The following is an 18,088-nucleotide window of genomic DNA, read 5'->3' on the forward strand; positions in this document are numbered from 1 at the left end:
TGCCTCTGCCTGCCTGAAATACCTACTCATGGGAACTCTTTGAACTCACTTTAAGAAAGACCCACCATCAAACTTTGCACTCAAAGTACCTATCAGCGTTCTTTCACAGCAGTTTTGTGAGTTAATTGGAGTAGTAAATGCACTACTGGTGTAATAAAAATGACTCAGCCAGGTCTGCCTTCAGCCACTCGATTCATAAGCACTATGCATGTCTTTCAATGAAGTCCTGTCAAAGACAAGCATTGACAAAGCCAACAGTTTCAGCTTGTGTATAACTATTAGGTATTTTCCAGACACTTCTATTAGATGCCCAGGTACTCGCACCATTTTGCACCTGCTGCCATCAATAGGCAGTGCCTGGCAAGTGCCTTTTCCATGCCTACACAAAATCCCAAACTGTTGCCATTATCAATGCTTGTTAACTTCCAGTTCACTTGTTCATTTTTAAAGTTAATCTTCACACCCAGACGGCTCCATGGCAGAGTGACACCATGTTTACAGTCATATGTTTCCTTTTTTATAAACTACTGGCTTCAGGTGTAATGGTCCAATTTGTTCAATTGTAGTTAACTGAGACTACAACTTTCTGAATGCAAAGAGTGTAAACGTGGTCCCCATGTGACCTGCAGTCATGTGGTGACCCTGCTAATTTTCTATCATCCCGGTTCTCTCCCTTGTCTTTTCCTTATTCATTTTTCAAGGCAAGGGGCAGCTCTGACAGTGGTGGCCCCAGACCATGTCTGCAGTTGTCAGCAGGGGAAGCAGGCATCCACCAACAACAACTCAACCCAAACTGCCACCTACCGCCCTCAAACCACCTACCCTCCTCAACCGTCAGTTACATATATAACCAAAACAACCCACTGTGCCCCACTACCTAGTTTCTTCTCAATGTTAAACCCAATGAATAGGACCAGCAGTGCTCCCACCTAGTTCCCCGAGCGCAGTGGCAAACTCTGCCTATTCCCACAAGCAACAGCCATCCTGTTCCTTGCCGGAAACTTACTCATCTAGATGGCTGCCAAGTCATAATTCCACTCACAATCAGCAGTAGCAGCTCGCAACAGTGTCCAGACGTGCAAAAAGACGAACAGACGGGCATCAACCATCATCAACAGACAAGGTAGGCACAATCACTGGTACTAATAACCACATTAACGTTCACCCCACCCTACTCCAACACCACTTGCAATCATTACACCAACCAGGTACCTCTGCCACACTCTGTAGGAAATCCGCTGTGAACAGAAACTGTTTAAATGTTTATTGTATCTGAAACCCAGGAATTTCTCACACTAGACAGGAATCTCAAATATCCTTATTGTATTGTGAAACCTAGGCCTTTCTCCCATCTCCAAGATCGAGTGGACGCCTGGAGGTCTAGGCACGGAGCCCTATCAAAGATTCTAGTAATGGGCGACCTAAACATCCAGTACAAACCGGTTGAGATCATGGTCGATATCACTCAGGAAGAGGATTGAGTTTGGGGCATAGGGGAGTTGGCGGCTACAGAACCCAAAAGGAAGTACAAGAATTCTGAGGTAGTGGCTTGCATATTTGTTTTTATTTTCTTTTTTAAACTCTTTATTGATTTTTTACAACATTATCAGAAAACAAACAAAACATATAACGTTTAACCAACAACATAACTGGCCCAAAAGGCCCGTATCACTGGGCAGGTCCAGAACATGTGTATCATGTCTTCTTGCTCTTCCGGGCAACGGGGGCATGTGCGGGGGCCTCCCGGCATCATTGCGTGCATTCTCTTAGGCGTGAGGTATGCCCTATGCGTGATGTATAGTTGTGCTTGTCTGAACCGTGCGTTACTTGATACCTTCTTTGGGTATTTCAGCACCCTGGACCATTCCTTATCACCAAGGGGTCTCCCGAGTTCCTCTTCCCAGTTCTCTCTGGTGCATAGCACTTGCGAATTGTTAGCTTTTAGCATTTGTTCATATAATCTGGAGGTCGTGTGTCCCCCTTCTGATATGTCGTACCATGCATCCAACTCCCCTTCCATGTCCTCTTGGTCCGGCCACTCTGGCCACCTCTTCCTGATTGTTAGTGTTATCCTGTTATATAGGATGAATTGACCTTCGTGTATGTCGCAGTCCTCCACCATGTCCTGGAATTCTGCCCACTGCTCGTCTTTCCACAAATCTCCAATTTGTGCTGCACCCTTTGCTTCCCATTGGGATCTGTATATTGCAAGTGTGTTGGGATCTGTGCATACTAATCCCGCTACTGGGATCTGAGCTGAACAAGGGTCTTTGATCTTCTGTAGTCTCCACGCCCTCGCCCACAATGCCATTGTGAGCTTCAGCATGTTTGGTAGGGTCTTGAGCAGGGATTTGTCGAGCCATGGGACTTCACGTAGATAGTAGGATTTCAGTGCTGGTTGGAGAAGTGTTTTATCTATTGACTCGTCTTCTCCCAGCCATTTAACCACAAATTGCAGTTGCCCTGCTAAATAGTACTTTTCAAAATCGGGCAGCCTGATGCCCCCCTCCTCGTACTCTCTCTGTAAGGTTGTCATGGCGATTTTGCACCTCCCCCCTCGCCACAGGAACCCCCGTGTTATTGTGTTCAGTTTCTTAAAGAAGGCTCTGGGTATGGCGTGCGGAATGTTTGTGAAGTAATATAGCAATCTCGGAAGCACCACCATTTTCGGAATGGCCGCTCTACCCATCATCCCCAGTGGGAGTGTCCCCCAGAAGCCCATGGCCTTTTGTATTTTATCTAGGGTTGCTAGTGTGTTGCGTTCATGTGACTCTACAGTGTTGTGGTGTATTTCAATTCCTAGATACCGGAAGGAGTGCAGTGCCCACGCCAGACCCATGTCTGGGAGTTCATCCCGGGGTACTCGTTTTAATTCGGCCAGGGGGAAGAGGACAGATTTCTCTTTATTGATGGCAATCCCTGAGAGTCTAGTGTAGGCTTCCGCCACCTCTAAGAGGCAGGGTAGGTTGACGCGCGGATTGTCCACAAAGAGGAGGATATCGTCTGCATACAGTGAGACCTGGTGTACCACTCCATCTATATCTATTCCTGTGTCCTCGTATTCTGCCCTGAGGAACACAGCCCATGGCTCCAGGGCCAATATGTATAACATCGGTGATAGAGGGCAGCCGTGCTTTATTCCCCTGTAGATTCTCCAGGCTTTCGAGATCTGTCTCCCTGTTTTCACTCTTGCCCTGGGGTCTTTGTATAGCAATCTAATCCATCTGAGAAACCCTTCTCCCATGCCAAAGTGGGCCAGGACACCCAGCAGCCACTTCCAGCTAACTGAATCGAATGCTTTGACGGCGTCTAATGACACTACGGCACATTCGCCCTGTCTCTGGTTTGTCTGTTCTATAACATAATGTAGCCTGCGGAGGTTCCATGACGTGTTGCGCCCTGGGACATAGCCCATTTGGTCTGAGTGGATCAGTGTGGGTATCACTAATTTCAGGCGGTTCGCTAAGACCGCTGTGAGTATCTTGACGTCTTGGTTGATAAGGGAAATTGGTCTATACGACGCACACTCCCCTGGGGGTTTTCCAGGCTTGAGGATCGGCACAATTGTCGTTTCCGACATATGTCTGGTAGTTGCGATTCCTCATATGCTTCCTGGTATGTTTCTAACAACTTCGGGGCGATAGTGCTCTTGTATGTCTTATAAAACTCCCCCGGAAGTCCATCGGGGCCCGGGGATTTGCCTGAAGGGAGCTCAGAGATCACTGTCTCTATTTCTTCTACTCTAATAGGAGCGTCTAATAGTTGGGCTTGTTCTGGCGTTAGTTTTGGTAATCTTACCTACCCTAGGGCATCCGGAATGTCTTCCGTTCCACTTCCGGGTTAGGGGCATAAAGTTTGTCGTAGAAATCAGTGAATAGGGTGTTTATGTGTTCTTGGTTCCTGACCTCTGCCCCCGTTTCGTCTATTAGTACTGCTATGGGGTCTTTTTTGTTTTCTTGCTTAGTGAGCCATGCTAGGAGCCTGCTCGGTTTGTCTCCCTCTGCGTGCAGCCTCTGTAAGTATTTCCCGTAATTTAGCTTCCTCAGTTTCTCCCAGAGTTCCATACATCTTGTCCTTAGCGCTAGGAGTTCCCTGGGTTCTTCACCCGCCCTTTCTGTCCTTCTTTCCTCCCCCTTAATTTCTCTATCTAGTTCGTCCAGTTCCCTCATAATGGCTACTTTCAGCCCTCCTGTCTTCCCAATCGCTGCCCCCCTTATCACCACCTTAAACGCGTCCCAGAGCGTGGCACTACTTCCCACACTCCCCTCGTTGTGTTCGAAGTAGTCATCTATCGCCACTTGCAAATGTTCCTCCAGTTCGCTGTCCCCCAGTGCCTCAGCTCGGAGACGCCATGTCGGTATTGGGGGTTCTCCGATGGGTATACGCCCATGTTGCTAGTATCGGGCGTGGTCTGAGAGTGTGCGTGCCTTAATGTCAATGCCTGTAAATTCTATTAGAGATTCGGCACCCGTAAATAGGTAATCTATTTGTGTGAATATTCCGTGGGGTGCGCTATAGTGTGTGTACCACCTCCCGTCTCCGTGTACCTGTCTCCAGACGTCCACCAGCTGCAGTTGTGCAAGGGTTTTCTGGAGCTCCCTGGCAGGGGGAGCTGGTTTTCTGTGCTTGTCATCTGATCTGTCGAGGAGTGGGTTCAAAGTACAATTAAAGTCTCCTGCCCAGATGAGCGTAGCTTCCCTATATTGGGCCAATTTGGGCGCTATGTTTCTGAAAAATTCCATTGTGTCGTGGTTCGGAGCATTGGTATTGATCCAGCATACCTCTTTATTTTCTAGCATACCATGCACTAGCACAAGTATTCCCTCAGTGTCACTTTCTTGTTTTATTAGCTGGAACGGTACTCCTGGCGCAATCCATATTAGCGCTCCCCTTGCATAGTTCGAATACGTGGTGCTATAAACTTGTCCTCCCCATTTCTTGCTCATTTTGGCTTGTTTTTCTGATGTCAAGTGCGTCTCCTGGAGCATTGCTATTTTGACTTTCAGTCTTTTTAACCAGGCGTACACTCTGAGCCTTTTAACATACGCATTGAGGCCTCGCACATTCCAGGTTGCTATTGTTATCTCGTCAGGGTCCATATGTGCTGCGCTTGTTTCGGCTCCGTCGTCCCATAGCCTTCGTGTTGTGCACTGCTCTGCTTATCTTTCTTCCTTCTAGATCTCAGGGTCTTCCTCTCCTCTCCAGTGCCACCCCGCCTTTGCATCCGAGGTAACTTCCCATGATTTGTTGCTGTGTGTCTTCTTGTTCCCCACCCTGTCGGGCCATTCTGTGGTCTCTAAAATTGTCTCTCCGATCAGTAGTGCCATGTGCCAGTCGGTCATACTTACTGCTAACCAATACATAAACCATAACCTTTAAACTAACGCCCAGCCACCCTACCCATGCTCGGGCTTCGCCGCTTCTCTCGCTCTGTCCACCGAGGTGGGGCTGGCGTGCCGCAGCGTGATGCTTCCAAACTAGCATCCTAACTTGTTGAACTTTCTTCTTCTTCAGGGGGGTGGTTTCTTGTGCGATTCTGCTGGAATGGGGCAAGTCGCTCCTCCGTCTAGTGCATCTGGCACAGTCATGTTTCTATATGTTGATGTCTTATTCTTTGGGCTAACGCTTCTTTTGTTTTCAGCGAGGCTGATTCTCGTTGTTATTTCGCTTCCTTCAACTTTGCTGGGGGAAGCCCTGCTGATCCATCCATGTGTGGACCTCTTCGGTTGAGTCGAAGAAACGTGATTTCCCTTGGTGTATTACTTTAAGTTTGGCTGGGTATAGGAGCATGTATCTTACTCCAGCTGTGCTGAGGCGCTCTTTAGTTGGGCCAAATTTCTCCCTTTGCTTTTGAACCATCGCTGTATACTCTTGGTAGATTGTGATCTTGGAGGAGCCCTTCTCAATCACTCCTCCCTCTCTTGAGAACGATAATATTTTCTCTCTGTCCTTGAAATTCATAATCCTGGCAATCATCGCTCTTGGAGGGGCACCGGGTTGCGGTCTTTTGGTCAATGCCCTGTGTGCCCTCTCCACCGTGAAGCCCTGGGACAGTTTTCCGGCACCAATCTCTTCAAGTAGCATAGTCTCAACATATTCTGTGGGGTCTCTACCCTCTTCGCCCCCCGGAAGTCCGAGTATACGGATGTTATTTCTGCGTGCCCTTCCTTTCGCATCTTCTGCCCTTTGTTCGAGGATCTTGATCTTCTGTATTACCTCCGACATTTGCGTTTGTGCGACTGCAACGTCCGTGGTGTTTTGTTGCACTTGCTGTTCTGTTGTCGTTACCCTATCCGTTACCCTATCCGTCAGGTTTCTGGCGTCCTGGCGGAGAAGGCCTACATCTACCATGACAGTGTCGAGTTTGTTTTCTAAGGACGCCTTGAGGGCGCCTATTGCTGTGTCCATTTTGGCCTCGAGGGATTTTTGCAGGGCTGCTATGGCTTCTAGGATCGGTCTATCATTTGCGTCTCCCAGCCGTTGTATTGTGCTTGAGGAGGCCATTGCTGCGTCGGGCTGAACAGATTGCGTGTTCCCAGGCATTTTGGCTAAGGTTTCTATGCTGGTTTGCTTTGATTTACTTTACGTTTTCCGGTTCAACATTATCTTTGGGGTCCAATTGAATGCTGCATGGTGGTCAATGGATCTAGGTCCGGTCCACTGTTAGTTGATAGGTGTCCCGGGCTTATTTCCCGGGTCTCCGGCCGTGAGCTTTGTCGTTCGTGCCAATGTACCTTCCTCCTTCTCCAAGTTAACGCCTCACCTTGTGATCCGTTTGTAGCTGGTCTCCAGGCTATGGGGTCCTTATTTATCCTGCTGTTGCGTTCGTCCCTTGTTGTGGTTTCAGAGAGGCGGTCGCGACCAGTGCGCTGCGCTCCCGTGTCGGGTTGGGGCTCAGGCGGCCTTCCTCCCCACTGGGCTTCCTCGGCCTTGTCTTCCCGCGATGTCCTTGTCCGCGCTCCTTGTTCCGCCACCTGGGTCGCCCTGGTTCGACTCCACCACCTCTCCGGAGGGTCCCCGCTGTTATGGGCATTGTTTCCCTCCCTGGTCGGTTGTGCAGCACCTGTGGACTTTTTCTTTTTGGGTTGCGGAGCTCCGACGTACTTTCTCAGCTGCTCAGGTCCTCACGCCCGCCATTTTGTTTTTCGCAGATGGCGCCTACTTTTGCTTTTTTCTCCGTGATCCTTACTCCGTTTTTCCTCGGGAGAATAAGCGAGTGCTCTGCTACTGTTCCGACGTCCGTATCTGTTTGTCTGTGCTCTTTACCAGTCGTTTTGTGCCCGTGTGGTTAGAATCTCTGCAGGATCTCGGCAGAGCTCTGCGATCGTGCCTCCTACAGCATGGCTGCCTAGCCACGCCCCCCAGTGGCTTGCATATTGATGGCTTCTAGCCTCAGGGCATGTAATGGCAGGTTTACGGCGATTCGCCAGCAGGACACACATTTCACTGCATCCATCACTCAAGTTTGATTGATTATGTGTTTCTCAATCTGGCGGTGTGGCCACTCATTACTGGCTTTGAAGTGTGCCAGAGGGTTGAGAGTGATCACTATGTGTTGATTTTAACAGTTTCTCCAAAGCTATTTGCATTGCCTGAGTAACAGGATGTTGGTGTTCCAATCCCAATTTATGTCTCTGGTCTCTTGAGGCGAGCCTTGAGATGGGCAAAGATCGACACAGATTTGCTACTTCCCGAGATCTATAATCATATTCTCCCAACTCTCGCAAGATATTTTTCCTTGCGTTTTGATGCAAATATTGATATTGCAATGGCGCATGATGAATTGGTGGGTATTCTGGGGTCGTTTTTTTCAAAACCTATGAAAACCGTGGGAAAATTTGCCTTACGTACCAACCCTTGGTACGATGGTGAGTGCTGCGGGCCAAGAGTACCCTGATTAGACAGGTCAAAGTGGTCCGATCTGAAGGGATCAAGAGCCTCCGTGCTGCAAGGAAGGAATACATGCTAATTTATAAAAGGAAAAAAAAGAACATCAGAATGAACTGTGGGACTCCTTGCTACAGGCAATATAAAGTGAAAACTCAAAAAGGTACTGGGAACTCCTGAGTGGAGCTTGTCCTTTCGAGCATAATCATCTACTTGGGGTCATTCCAGAAATGATGTGGGTCAACCACTTTATGAATGTATACAAGGTCCAGCGAGTCTTTGATAGCAGGTATACTGGTGACAACAGCATTGGCCAGATTGCACCCACAGGGAGTCTCACAGAGGGAGAAGTAAGGTTGGCCCTAGAGTCACAGAAGATGGGCAAGGCACCAGGCTGGTATATGATCCTGGTGGATTTCTTCCGGATGAGCCATTGATCTGGGTCCCTTATCTGACTAAAATATGGAATGTTCTGCTGAGCATGAACAAGATACCCAAGTCGTGGACTCAGGTAGTTATATCTCTATCTTCGAGAAGGGAGATAGAGTTATTCAGCTAATTGTAGGCCTATCTCTCTTCTTGATGCTGGAGGAAAGATCTTTGCCAGAGCGCTCTTGGGGCATCTTGAGGCTTGGGTAGGAGAGGCTGAAGTCTTGAGCCACCTCCAAGCAGGTTTCCAGAAGGGAAAGAGCACTGTGGACCAGTGTCTAAGACTATGCATTTTGTGTGACAATTATGTAGCCCTGTGGTGAATGCCTATTTATGCCGTCTTTATTGACCCAAAGATGCCATTTGACACTGCCAAGAACTAGGTTGTGGACCATTCCGGCAGATATGGGCATTCCGATTGAACTATTAAACACTATTAGGCCCCTGATTGTGGGCAATGGAGCAAGGATACACTGGCGTTTGACCGGAGCACTGTCACCATCAGTGAGTATTGAAATGGGGGTTCGGCAGGGCTTTGTTTTGGCCCCCCTGCTGATTTGCCTTGGCTTGATAAGCGATCTGCTGCGGGTACCCACAGATGCGCCCCTTCTGGGAAATGACAGGATCCCTGTCTTATGTTTTCCGACGACGCAGTCCTCCTCTCGTTAACACTGGTGGGACTGCGTCACCAGCTCAGCATTTATGAGGGTTTCTGCCATGCAAATGGTTTTTCCATTAACACCAAAAAGACCAAGGCTATGGTCCTTAGAAGGAGTAGGACGAGGAAACAACTTAAAAAGAAACTCTTCCAGCGATCTGTCCCGATTGAACAAGTCATACTTATGAATCTTTAGGCATCAGAATTAAAGACGATTGCACATGGTCTGAGCAATTGGGTAAAGCTGCTCTGGTGGTCGCCAGCTGCAGTGGTGCTCTGGCCAAATTTACCATGCAACAGGGAGGGGGTGTCGTGGGAGTAATGCTAGTGGCATGCAAAGCCCAGGCTATGCAAGCCGTTCTTTTTGGTGCAGAGTAGTGGGGTTGGTCAAACATGCTGACCCTGGCCACAATTGAAAATCAGTTCCTAAAGAACCTGCTGGGATTACCGACCCGTGCACCAAATCTCCCTGTTGGTATAGAGCTAGATCTATGGCCAATTGGGGCCAGACCGTTATTTTACTGGGGCAGGCTTTGGCACCATGATTATCTTAAGACATATAGGTTGGTACTCGCTGATGTCCTTTCTCGGGAAGGGGGCGGGATGCTACCATGGTTTTCGTTTGTGAAAAAAGAATTCAAGGCCATTGGTTTAGATGAATACTGGATTGGCCCTGGTACTACTGGCAGAGATTTTAAAACACCTATTGCAAACACCCTTTGTTAGCAAGAGAAGAGGAAATCAGCGATAAACTGGTGAAATTGGCCAGTTCTCTAGATACTGGTAATTGAAGACTTCTGTGGGGTATATAGAATATTTGGACCAGATGCAGCCCAAGCAGATGTGTTCATCAAGGCCCGGCATGGGCTTTTTGCCCCTAGCCGCCCTGAAGAGCAAATGGAATCATGATGGTAGCTCAGCATGTCCACTGTGTAAGGCTGCAATAGAGGGTACCCTCAGAGTGTGCCCGCACTATGGTGATCTAAGGAGGAGGTCCTTGAATCCTCTTCTTATCGCTCGAGATATTCACTCGGCTGCAGAGGCCCTGCATCTATGCCTGTCAGCCAAGGACTGTGCTGCAACCTTTGCCACGGGCTGGGTCTTCCCGAGAACTTGGATAAGGAGAAGCACATCTGTCAGTTGACTTAGGGCTCCAGTGAACATCTGCACGATTACATTAGATTTCTTAAGCTGTTTATTAATCATTGAGAGTGATTTATTCCTGCACAGCCCAGGCATTTTTTTCCTTTTTTATTATATTTAATTTTTTAATTTGTCATTTTTATGACTAGCCCTGAATTTTAACAATGATTTGATGCACTATTGTGATTGTATTGTCTGTATTCTTGCATTGACGTTTATGGTAATTTATATTGAAATAATGTATGAATTAATCAGCACATAAGGGTAGACATGAGCACCAAAGGAAGGGGTCTATACGCGAGTCATACAGTGGCGTGTTCAGAGTCATTTGACCAGGGTGGCCCAAGTGGGGCACTGACGTATGCAGGGGGTGGCATTAGGTATCAGCTCACACACAGATGATGATCACAGTTTAGGATAATGGGGTGGCCAATCAGACTCCAGGGGCAGCACACACAATGGGCCAGATCTCATGGCCCTGCACTGTTCACAATAGGCCAGTAATCCAATCACCCTTATTTTGGGGCCTTCGCTGCTGGTACTCTGTGAGCTAACCACTCATTGTAGAAGCCACATCTGGATGAACAGGTGGTAACGGTGCCTGTGTCAGAAGCCAGCGCTACGCAATAGACCTCTGAACACAGCAGTTTGAAAAGGGAATCCCATCTCTCACCCTTTGCCGCCCCCCGGCCCCCCTTCTCGCGCCCTCCCCCCTTTTCGCTCTCTCCAGTTCGCTGAATCAGCTGTTATTGCGCCAGGATTGATTTCACTTCCACCAATGGAATCTTGCCAATGTATTCACATTCGAAGCCGCACATCCAATTGGATGGGGAAGCGCCTGCGTGGGTCCGCCCACGCCTACTCTAATTTAAAGAAAGAAAGAAAGAAGCCGCACATTTCGCGCGTTTCCCTTTAATCACGACCCCGCCACAACCCCTGCATATATTACTGGCCGCCCCTGCATCCTCTGTTGACTGCCCATAGCACGCGCTGTCCTGGGGCATGGGTGTGTGTGTGAGGGGCATGGGGGGGGGGGGGGCTAAGGACAGGGAATCAGGAGGAAATGCAGAGTTCTTTAGCCCTGGCTGTCCTGGGCATGGGTGGGGGCAGGACGGGGAATCAGGAACGAATGCAGAGTTCTTTATCCCTGGCTGTCCTGGGCATGGGTGGGGGGTAAGGGTGGGGGTAGGACGGGGAATCAGGAGGAAATGCAGAGTTCTTTATCCCTGGCTGTCCTGGGCATGGGTGGGGGGTAAGGGTGGGGGTAGGACGGGGAATCAGGAGGAAATGCAGAGTTCTTTAGCCCTGGCTGTCCTGGGCATGGGTGGGGGGTAAGGGTGGGGGTAGGACAGGGAATCAGGAGGAAATGCAGAGTTCTTTAGCCCTGGCTGTCCTGGGCATGGGTGGGGGTAGGACGGGGAATCAGGAAGGAATGCAGAGTTCTTTATCCCTGGCTGTCCTGGGCATGGGTGGGGGGTAAGGGTGGGGGTAGGACAGGGAATCAGGAGGAAATGCAGATTTCTTTAGCCCTGGCTGTCCTGGGCATGGGTGGGGGGTAAGGGTGGGGGTAGGACAGGGAATCAGGAGGAAATGCAGAGTTCTTTAGCCCTGGCTGTCCTGGGCATGGGTGGGGGTAGGACGGGGAATCAGGAAGGGATGCAGAGTTCTTTAGCCCTGGCTGTCCTGGGCATGGGTGGGGGGGGGGTAAGGGTGGGGGTAGGACGGGGAATCAGGAGGAAATGCAGAGTTCTTTAGCCCTGGCTGTCCTGGGCATGGGTGGGGGGTAAGGGTGGGGGTAGGACGGGGAATCAGGAGGAAATGCAGAGTTCTTTAGCCCTGGCTGTCCTGGGCATGGATGGGGGGTAAGGGTGGGGGTAGGACGGGGAATCAGGTGGAAATGCAGAGTTCTTTAGCCCTGGCTGTCCTGGGCATGGGTGGGGGGTAAGGGTGGGGGTAGGACAGGGAATCAGGAGGAAATGCAGAGTTCTTTAGCCCTGGCTGTCCTGGGCATGGGTGGGGGTAGGACGGGGAATCAGGAAGGAATGCAGAGTTCTTTATCCCTGGCTGTCCTGGGCATGGGTGGGGGGTAAGGGTGGGGGTAGGACAGGGAATCAGGAGGAAATGCAGAGTTCTTTAGCCCTGGCTGTCCTGGGCATGGGTGGGGGGTAAGGGTGGGGGTAGGACAGGGAATCAGGAGGAAATGCAGAGTTCTTTAGCCCTGGCTGTCCTGGGCATGGGTGGGGGTAGGACGGGGAATCAGGAAGGGATGCAGAGTTCTTTAGCCCTGGCTGTCCTGGGCATGGGTGGGGGGGGGGGTAAGGGTGAGGGTAGGACGGGGAATCAGGAGGAAATGCAGAGTTCTTTAGCCCTGGCTGTCCTGGGCATGGGTGGGGGGTAAGGGCGGGGGTAGGACGGGGAATCAGGAGGAAATGCAGAGTTCTTTAGCCCTGGCTGTCCTGGGCATGGATGGGGGGTAAGGGTGGGGGTAGGACGGGGAATCAGGTGGAAATGCAGAGTTCTTTAGCCCTGGCTGTCCTGGGCATGGGTGGGGGGTAAGGGTGGGGGTAGGACGGGGAATCAGGAAGAAATGCAGAGCTCTTTAGCTCCCGCTGTCCTGGGCATGAGGGGGTAGGACAGGAGAAGGCACGGATAAGAGGGGCAGGATTGGGAAGAAACAGGTGGTACACATGCATGCTTGTTTTGCGCCTTTGTTCCCTGATTCGGGATTTTCTAATGCTTGTGTTGCGGCTCAGTGGGGCAAGGAATAGACTGTGCCGGTAATGCTTCCTCGCTCTGCCTCAGAATAACACGTGGTTTAGCCCCAGCATCGATTAGTATGCAGGCTTTATGCGGGCCCATTCCTATAGAATCTGAACACTTTTTACATCTGGTAAACACAGGGAGATTCCTGAGGAATCCAATATGAATGCCCCCCACAGTTGTTAATTGCAGGCGACATTGCAGTTTTCGCAACACGGGGATAGAAGAAAATATGTTACGGTGATTTTTCTTGTTCTAACACATGTTTTACCACTGTGTGTTAAAAGTGAGTGAAAGATTGATGGAGTAGCTTTAATGATAGTGTACATCATATGGACAGCACCCACTGGCTGTGCCTTCAACATTGCCCTGGGTCACCTGAACCAACCCATAGTGGCCTTTGGTCAGGTAGTTTGAGACATGGTATTCGGTCATGCCCCAAGACCCCCAGAGTGGCCACTGTACGTGGCTGGGAGCACATGCTCCAGGTCGCCTCCGCCCCAGGCACATGGCCATGGCCATGTGTCCTCCAGCGTCACCTGGAGTGGCCACTGTACACAGCTGGGAGAAAATGGTCAACTTCTCCCCCCAGCCCACAGGCACTTGGCCATGGCCATGTGTCCTCCAGCGTCACATGGAGTGGCCACTGTACGCGGCTGGGAGCACATGCTCCAGGTCTCCCCCGCCCCAGGCACTTGGCCATGGCCATGTGTCCTCCAGCGTCACCTGGAGTGGCCACTGTACGTGGCTGGGAGCACATGCTCCAGGTCTCTCCCCCGAGCCCCCAGCGCACTTGGCCATGGCCATGTGTCCTGCAGCGTCACCTGGAGTGGCCACTGTACAGAGCTGGGAGCAAATGGTCAACTTCTTCCCCCAGCCCACAGGCACTTGGCCATGGCCATGTGTCCTCCAGCGTTACCTGGAGTGGCCACTGTACGTGGCTGGGAGCACATGCTCCAGGTCTCTCCCCCCAGCCCCCAGGCTCTTGGCCATGGCCATGTGTCCTCCAGCATCACCTGGAGTGGCCACTGTACGCGGCTGGGAGCACATGCTCGAGGTCGCCCCTGCCCCAGGCACTTGGCCATGGCCATGTGTCCTCCAGCGTCACCTGGAGTGGCCACTGTACACAGCTGGGAGCACATGGTCAACTTCTCCCCCCAGCCCACAGGCACTTGGCCATGGCCATGTGTCCTCCAACGTCACCTGGAGTGGCCACTGTACGCGGCTGACAGCACACGCTCCAGGTCTCTCCCCCCAGCCCCCAGGCTCTTGGCCATGGCCATGTGTCCTCCAGCATCACCTGGAGTAGCCACTGTACGTGGCTGGGAGCACATGCTCGAGGTCGCCCCTGCCCCAGGCACTTGCCCATGGCCATGTGTCCTCCAGCGTCACCTGGAGTGGCCACTGTACGCGGCTGGGAGCACATGCTCCAGGTCTCTCCCCCCAGCCCCCAGGCACTTGACAATGGACACGTGTCCTACAGCGTCACCTGGAGTGGCCACTGTACGCGGCTGGGAGCACATGCTCCCAGTCTCCCACCAGCCCCCAGGCACTTGGCCATGGCCATGTGTCCTTCAGCTCACCTGGAGAGGCCACTGTACGGGGCTGGGAGCACATGCTCCAGGTCTCTCCCCCCAGCCCCAGGCACTTGGCCATGGCACATGCTCCAGGTCTCTCCCCCCAGCCCCCAGGCACTTGGTCATGGCCACGTGTCCTCCAGCGTCACTTGGAGTGGCCACTGTACGTGGCTGGGAGCACATGCTCCAGGTCTCCCCCCAGACCCCAGGCACTTGGCCATGGCCATGTGTCCTCCAGCGTCACCTGGAGTGGCCACTGTACGCGGCTGGGAGCACATGCTCCACGTCTCCCCCACCCCAGGCACTTGCCCATGGCCATGTGTCCTCCAGCGTCACCTGGAGTGGCGACTGTACGTGGCTGGGAGCACATGCTCCAGGTCTCTCCCCCAAGCCCCCAGGCACTTGGCCATGGCCATGTGTTCTCCAGCTTCACCTGGAGTGGCCACTGTATGCGGCTGGGAGCCTATGCTCCAGGTCTCCCCCCAGGCACTTGGCCATGGCCACGTGTCCTCCAGCGTCACCTGGAGCGGCCACTGTACGCGGCTGGGAGCACATGCTCCAGGTCTCTCCCCCCAGCCCCCAGGCACTTGGCCATGGCCATGTGTCCTCCATCGTCACCTGGAGAGGCCACTGTACGGGGCTGGGAGCACATGCTCCAGGTCTCTGCCCCCAGCCCCCAGGCACTTGGCCATGGCCATGTGTCCTCCAGCGTCACCTGGAGTGGCCACTGTACGCGACTGGGAGCACATGCTCCATGTCACTCCCCCCAGCCCCCAGGCTCTTGGCCATGGCCATGTGTCCTCCAGCGTCACCTGGAGTGGCCACTGTACGCGGCTGGGAGCACATACTCCAGGTCTCTCCCCCCAGCCCCAGGCACTTGGCCATGGCCATGTGTCCTCCAGCGTCACCTGGAGTGGCCACTGTACGCGGCTGGGAGCACATGCTCCAGGTCTCTGCCCCCAGCCCCCAGGCACTTGGCCATGGCCATGTGTCCTCCAGCGTCACCTGGAGTGGCCACTGTACGCGACTGGGAGCACATGCTCCATGTCACTCCCCCCAGCCCCCAGGCACTTGGCCATGGCCATGTGTCCTCCAGCGTCACCTGGAGTGGCCACTGTACGCGGCTGGGAGCACATGCTCCAGGTCTCTCTCCCCAGCCCCAGGCACTTGGCCATGGCAATGTGTCCTCCAGCGTCACCTGGAGTGGCCACTGTACGCGGCTGGGAGCAGATGCTCCAGGTCTCTTACCCCCAGGCACTTGGCCATGGCCATGGGCCATGTGGCCTCCAGCATCACCTGGAGTGGCCACTGTACGCGGCTGGGAGCACATGCTCCAGGTCTCTCCCCCCAGCCCAAGGCATTTGGCCATGGCTTTGTGTCCTGCAGCGTCACCTTGAGTGGCCACTGTACGCGGCTGGGAGCACATGCTCCAGGTCTATCCCCCCCAGCCCCCAGGCACTTGGCCATGGCCATGTGTCCTCCATCGTCACCTGGAATTGCCACTGTACGCGACTGGGAGCACATGCTCCAGGTCTATCCCCCCAGGCACTTGGCCATGGCCATGTGTCCTCCAGCGTCAACTGGAATGGTCACTGTACGCGGCTGGGAGCACATGCTCCAGGTCTCTCCCCCCAGGCACTTGGCCATGGCCATGTGTCCTCCATCGTCACCTGGAGTGGCCACTGTACGCGGCTGGGAGCACATGTTCCAGTTTTCCCCTGCCCAGCCTCCAGGCACTTGGCCCTGGCCATGTGTCTTCCAGCGTCACCTGGAGTGGCCACTGTATGCGGCTGGGAGCACATGCTCCAAGGCTCCCCCGTCCAACCCCCAGGCACTTGGCCATGGCCATGTGTCCTCCAGCGTCACCTGGAGTGGCCACTTTACACGGCTGGGAGCACATGCTCCAGGTCTCCCCCACCCCAAGCACTTGGCCATGGCCATGTGTCCTCCAGCGTCACCAGGAGTGGCCACTGTACGTGGCTGGGAGCACATGCTCCAGGTCTCTCTGCCCAGCCCCCAGGCACTTGGCCATGGCCATGTGTCCTCCAGAGTCACCTTGAGTGGCCACTGAACGCGGCTGGGAGCACATGCTCCAGGTCTCTTCCCCCAGCCTCCAGGCACTTGGCCATGGCATGTGTCCTCCAGCGTACCTGGAGTGGCCACTGTATGTGGCTGGGAGCACATGCTCCAGGTCTCTCCCGCCACAGGCACTTGGCCATAGCTACGTGTCCTCTAGCGTCACCTGGAGTGGCCACTGTACGTGGCTGGGAGCACATGCTCCAGGTCTCTCCCCCCAGCCCCCAGGCACTTTACCATGGCCATGTGTCCTCCAGCGTCACCTGGAGTGGCCACTGTACGCGGCTGGCAGCACATGCTCCAGGTCTCTCCCCCCAGCCCCCAGGCACTTGGCCATGGCCATGTGTCCTCCAGCGTCACCTGGAGTGGCCACTGCACATGGCCTGCGGATGCAGCTATTTTCCATCTCACCGTCCCAACAACGGAGGTCTTTGGATTCACACTTGGCATAGCTTGCTGCCATGACCTTGCCACCCCCAAGCCAATTGTAGTGGTCACTTTACCTGAGCTCCTCCATTTGGCTACCTGGCATTGCTTTCAGTCAAGGACATTGGCCACTGTACCAGTGCTATGGCCTACGCCCCCCCGGCCCCCTCCGTGCCCTCACAAGCCACCAACATGCATTCAAACTATTTGCAGATTTTGCATTTGATGAAAAAATGTTAACTTGAAGTGCAAATGTTTGTAAAACTGGAATAATTTGATGTTTTTAAAAATACATTTTTATAATATATATGTTTAAGGATGCTTGAGGAGTTTCTTTGAGTGGATTGTTTCAGTAGTAATGTCAACAGGCTGTGCCTTATCACCTCCCCCGGCACAGCCAAAATTGGACTGTCTCGTACACCCCTGCACAAGAGGACTTGGGCTAATACATGTAAGTCTGACTGGAAGCCAGTGAGATAGCTCAGTGAATTAAGTGCCCAACTCAGCGATGTGCGTTCAGCTTCCACTTAAAGGCTTGAGGCAACGCCGCCATTCATTCCTCCAAGGCTGATAAAGTGAGTTCCAATAATCTGGGCGATAGCACATTGTAACACCAAGGGGAGTGGTGCCAGCCAATCAGAATCTTAAGAACCTGGGGTTACACCAGTGTTCTAAGCTTGCATTCGCTTTGGCCTCCTGCGCTGATCCCCCGTGCCACAATATTTTGCCATGGCCTGCTCCCGCTTCCTGCCCTGTTCCCTCCCACCTTCATGCCTGCTTCCCAAACATCCCAATGCCTTCGCTAGCCCCTTTCCCCTACCCCTTCCCCTACTTACCCGCTGTAAGATGCTCAAGTCCCTGGTTGCCTGCCACATTGTCTATCAACACAGAAAAGAGACTTACAGTCTTTTCTATGTTGTGTGGCGGGCATTTTTTTAAGGCTTTTGTTGCCCAACCTATTCCCTAAAAAATATTATCACCCAGGAGGGAGCCGCAGGGTGCCACTTGCATTAATTAATGCATTGGTGGGCAGAGTTGGCCAGCATGTGCCCTAAGCCCTCGCAGAGACCCTAACTTTGCTTGGTCCCGCCATGGTGCAGGCTACTGTGACATTACCAATCAAGCTCCCCCC

General features: G+C 52.7%; 1 protein-coding gene across 5 annotated transcripts in view; it reads right to left on the minus strand.

Annotated features, from left to right (window-relative positions):
• SHANK3 (SH3 and multiple ankyrin repeat domains 3) overlaps positions 1-18,088 on the minus strand; it is a 3,072,962-nt gene that overhangs the window by 1,926,658 nt on the left and 1,128,216 nt on the right. The window lies entirely within an intron of this gene.

This window comes from Ambystoma mexicanum, chromosome 12, assembly GCF_040938575.1.
Source record: "Ambystoma mexicanum isolate Mex_15411 chromosome 12, UKY_AmexF1_1, whole genome shotgun sequence".
NCBI lineage: Eukaryota > Metazoa > Chordata > Amphibia > Caudata > Ambystomatidae > Ambystoma > Ambystoma mexicanum.